Raw genomic sequence first — 5,015 nt, forward strand, 5'->3', positions numbered from 1 at the left:
TTAGAGATCCAGATAATCATGCCTTGCAATCTACAAAAATTCTTAGATTTGAAACATATATATATATATGAAGAAACCATATAATATTGTGGATTTGAAATCTTAAAACTATATAAAAAATTATTAATAATTCAATTCGGATAGATAAGATTTAAACATATTGACGAAGAAGGTCATCGAAAATCAAAACAAGGATTAGTAATTGATGAATTGAACCTTCAGATTTGATCATCACGAGGTTAAGAGAGCAGCGATTAATGGCGAAAAAAGAGGAAAACGAACAGCACGTGAAAGAGTGAGGGTTTTGGGTTTCAGATTGAAAACTATGAAGCATCATTTGAATTTATATAAATTCATCAGGACTTTGCTTGATTCTCTCTCGACATATTTCTTGAAATATGTTTTGATTTTGGGGTCTGAATTTATGATTTAAATTAAGGGTTTTGGATTTTGAATCTTATCTGATCTGGATTTTGATGGGATTTGGGGAATACGATGGATGGAGTGAGTGTTGAGTTTGAAAGAGTTGAGAGGGAAATTACCATTTTACCCTCATGTGTATTGTACATGACAGTTTTTAACTGATATTTCTAACCGGGTTTGGCCTAAAGGACAAAACGTGCAAGATTCTGAAAGGTTACAGACACCGCCTGTAAACGTTTGGCCAAAATGACAACGCCTGTAATTTGATGTAAACATAAAAGACAAAACTTGTAATTTACTCTTAAAAATGTATATATTTTTTTGAATGGCTCTTAAAAATGTATATACTTTTAGTTTTAACCATTTCTAACCAATTCGACTAGTAGAAGAGACGGCTTGTTCCCGTCAGGTTTCTTATGTTTCTTTTGTTCCACGTTGATGCTTGATGAAAAGTTATTAAATTGAAAACTCTCTGAATTAAGAGTTTGTAAACGTAATAAAGTTCATTACTTTTTAAAAGGAAAGTTTTATGAATATTCATATGCTATTCAGTAGAAAAAACTTTATCCAAATTATTTAAATTCAGAGAATATAAACCTTCATGTTTATCGGAAAATGACAATCAGAAAAATTCCATCCACTCAACTTCAAAAGAAACACTGATTATTGTAACAAAGTTGATTAGACATGCACAACTCATAGATTTATAGCTTGTTACCATCCATATATACCAACACGTGGATGGACCAAATTTGTTACCACTATTATGTGTACGACAAAGAGTATGTAATTATAGATATATTTTTATGTACACATCAAATGATAACTTGAACAATAATTGTACTTTTTTCCTTTAGCTTTTAGGTACACGGTGTGTGCCACAAACCCACTCAGCAAAGTGGTTTATCGCGCGGTAACAACGTCGTCGGTGGGTTTTGCCGATCGGCAAATGAAGGTAGGCGGTAGACGTTTGCCGCTGGTTGACCTTTTGGATTTCTGACCTTTTGCACATGATTAAATATGCTAGTTTAAAAAAAAAAAAAATACAAATTCATGAAGTGTCTAACTATTGCCAACACTTTTCAGCATAGTTTAAACTCTTAAGGTTGAATGGCATGGCACACTCTCATTGGTTGATTTTGAAGTTTATCATTTTCAAGTGTTTAACCACTCTCTACACCCGTTTTATTGTTTTTTCAATTTTGTATTTTAATTTAGAGTTATACATTTTTAATATGTTAAGTACTTGATTTAACTGTATATATTAGTGTAAACTGGTTGACAAGTTCTTTGGGTTGAAAAAGATTGAGTTTGACTAGCTTATATTGTGATAGAACTGTTTCGAGTTTGTATTATTTCGAACTTTATCTTTGAATCTCCACAAAGGTACAAGCTTGGTTTATTTAACATTCAAAAAACGAATTTTTAGAACCAGCACGTTGCGATGGACACTCAAACCAAACAAAAAAATAGACGTAAAAACATTTAACCACACATGCACGTTGAGGGGTGTTTACTCATCAAATTTAGAACAAAAAAATAACTAAGTCGAAACTAAAACAAAACACATGTAAAAAAAAAATTGACGTCGAAGCAACGATAAAAAAAAAAACAATTGTTAACACATCTAAATAAGGAAGCCACAATGTTAAGTAAACATGTCGAAGCAGATACCAAATATTAGAACGTATATAAAAAATAGAAAATAAAAACTAAGCTAAAATTTTGGTATACATTAAATTGGGGCAATGTTGATGACTTGATGGTACAGTACGTGTTATTAATATAAGTGATTATTCATAGAAATATAATGAAAATGATAAATAAACAAACTAATATAAATGATCATTTGTGAAAATATAATAAAAATGATAAATAAGCAGACTGGTCAATGTGACCCACTCATATGAGGTAATTATTTGTTAAAAGAAAACATTGTAAAGATTCAAAGGTAAATAATTTTAGAAAACAATAATAATAACTAGAATTATCACCCGTCATAATGTGGCGGGAGATTCATTAGTTATATCATATTAGATGAAATGAAAATGTTTTTTACATGATCGCGAGCCTATGTGTAAAACATATAAAAGAATAACTAAGTCGATTTCTGACCCGCGCGTTGCGATAGACCTACGAAACAGGAAAAAATAGACGCGTTGTGGACCTGTCAAACGGGAAAAGTAGATGAAAAAACGTTGAAACCCACACACATGTTACGGTGTGTTAACTCGGAAAATTTACAACGAAACGTTAAATGGAAAATTTGTGAAACATGAAAAGTATAAGCGATCAAAATTGAAAGTAAAAAGTGTTGGAATTAAATTACAAAAGTTAAAAAACTTTGGGTTAAAAGCAAAAAAATCAAAAGGGTTAAATTGTAAAAGATGGAAACTTTTGAATTAGCAGTGAAAAATCAAATTAATCAAAGGGTTAAATTACTAAGATTGAAAATTTAGACTTAAATTGTCAAAGATGAAAACTTTAGAGTTAGAAATGAAAAATTTTAATTTTTTTTTTAAAAAGTCCAAAGCCAAGAATACAACAAACTTAAGCATAAACATGTTGCTTATTTATAGTTTTATAATATAATGAGTAAATTACGATTTTGGCCCCGTGGTTATATCACTTTTATCTTTTTAGTCCAAAAAGTAATCTTTTAACATCTGAGCCTCCAACGTCTTTTTTCTAACCCTTTTGCCCCCCAATGTCTTTTTTCTAACCCTTTTGGCCCCTAAAAGTAAATGGATGGGGTTAGTGTTAGGGGCCTAAAAGGTTAGAAAAAAAGTTGTTGATGGCTTAGATGTTAAAATATTTCTTTTTAAGCTAAAAGGGTAAAAGTGATATAATCACATGAGCCAAAATCGTAATTTACATTTTTATAGTTAAACCAAACATGTCTCATATTAAGTTATTGGGTACAAACCACTATCCTAATTTACACTTTATTTAACACACGTACAAATAAAACAAAATAGCTATGCAATATGTATAAGTATATAGAGCATTAAGAGTGGTAAAAAATTAAGGAAAAATTACATGTTTTGTCCTTTATTTTAACACCATTTTTTAGGCGGTGTCCTTTTCAACGAATTTAACAGATTTTGTCGTTTATAGGAAATTTTATTGCACGTTTTGTCCTTTAACCCTAACTCAGTTAGATTTTTTTGTTAAATCTGATCATGTGGACCCCATATAAGGGTATTGTTGTCATTTCACATCTTAATATATAAATAAACCCTTTAATAAAATTTATAAAATCCACTATTCCCTTCCCACCCACTCTATTCTTTCTCTCTCTAAAAACTCAGATAACCTTACACACTCTCTCTAAAAACCCACCATCAACACCACCATCATCTACTTCAATCTGTTGAAATCAAACGTAATCCGTAAACCTAACAAAATTGAGTTGAAATCGAGCACTGCAACATAAGAAAACACTAATTCGATTGATAAAATTCATATTCGATTAAATCTTCCGGCAATAATTATAGCAACAAGGAATCAAATTATCGAACAAATTATACAATTGGCATAACTCTACCTAAGTTAGTAAGATGAGAAGAACAGAGACAACGTCTTTATTGTGGTTGTTGCTAAGATGGAATTGTAAATCCGAATCAATTTCAAGTTTGGAGGTTGGAGTTGGATTGGGGTTGTCTGGATTTGTGCAAGTCGTCGCCCACACATCTACCACCAACACCATCCGCCATGCTTCTCAACCATCATCCACCACCACCTCTCACTGTCGCAACCCCCGTCCCCTGACAACCCGGGAACGGGCGGCCGCGGCCAGTTTGGTGGTATCCAGGTTTTTATCATTTTGGCAGCGGAATTTACATCAGGACCGTAGTTAGGAAATATTTTATCAGAGTAAAATGCCACACTTTCATAATATTAAAGACGTGGGAATAATCCCAAGTTTTAAGTACACACATTTTCAGAGGGATAAACCCTATTTTATTTAATAAAAAACATCTATTTATTTTAGGTAACTTTATAGCCACTTTTTCCAAGCCTTCAGTGTTGTCCAGCTGGCTTCTATTTGGCTTTCACATTTTGTTACCTGAAATGCGTTTAAAACCATTTTGTCAGTGGGAAATACTGGTGAGTGAATCTCAGTTTAATCAAGTTTAGTAAAACCATTGTACAGTATTGAGGGCGGTCGCGCAATTAAATTTGTTTCCATCTATTCAATTACCACCCACGGTACTGTTAACCCGACTTGTGGTCATGTTACTCCTCGCAAGGTAGTAACAAATTTTGTATACAAAACCCCAACATACCGATGATAATTGTAGAATACAAATAGTCAATAACTATTTAATATAATTTAATTTAGGTGAGGTTTTGTAAAAACAATTTGCAAAAAGGAGATCACACACATTGTTGTCTTAGGGTTTCCTTTAACGATTTCCTGATGATTATCTATAATTTACACAAATGCACACGCGTTAGTATAATAACCAAATATTTACATTAGTAATACCCTCCCCGAGACGGCATTCCAACGACTACGTCGGGCAGAACCACGACAGCCGTTACGGAACCCTGGATCAATCGGGCAGCGTATCTAATACGTAACCGGG

Source organism: Helianthus annuus, chromosome 16, assembly GCF_002127325.2.
Source record: "Helianthus annuus cultivar XRQ/B chromosome 16, HanXRQr2.0-SUNRISE, whole genome shotgun sequence".
In the NCBI taxonomy this organism is placed as follows: domain Eukaryota; kingdom Viridiplantae; phylum Streptophyta; class Magnoliopsida; order Asterales; family Asteraceae; genus Helianthus; species Helianthus annuus.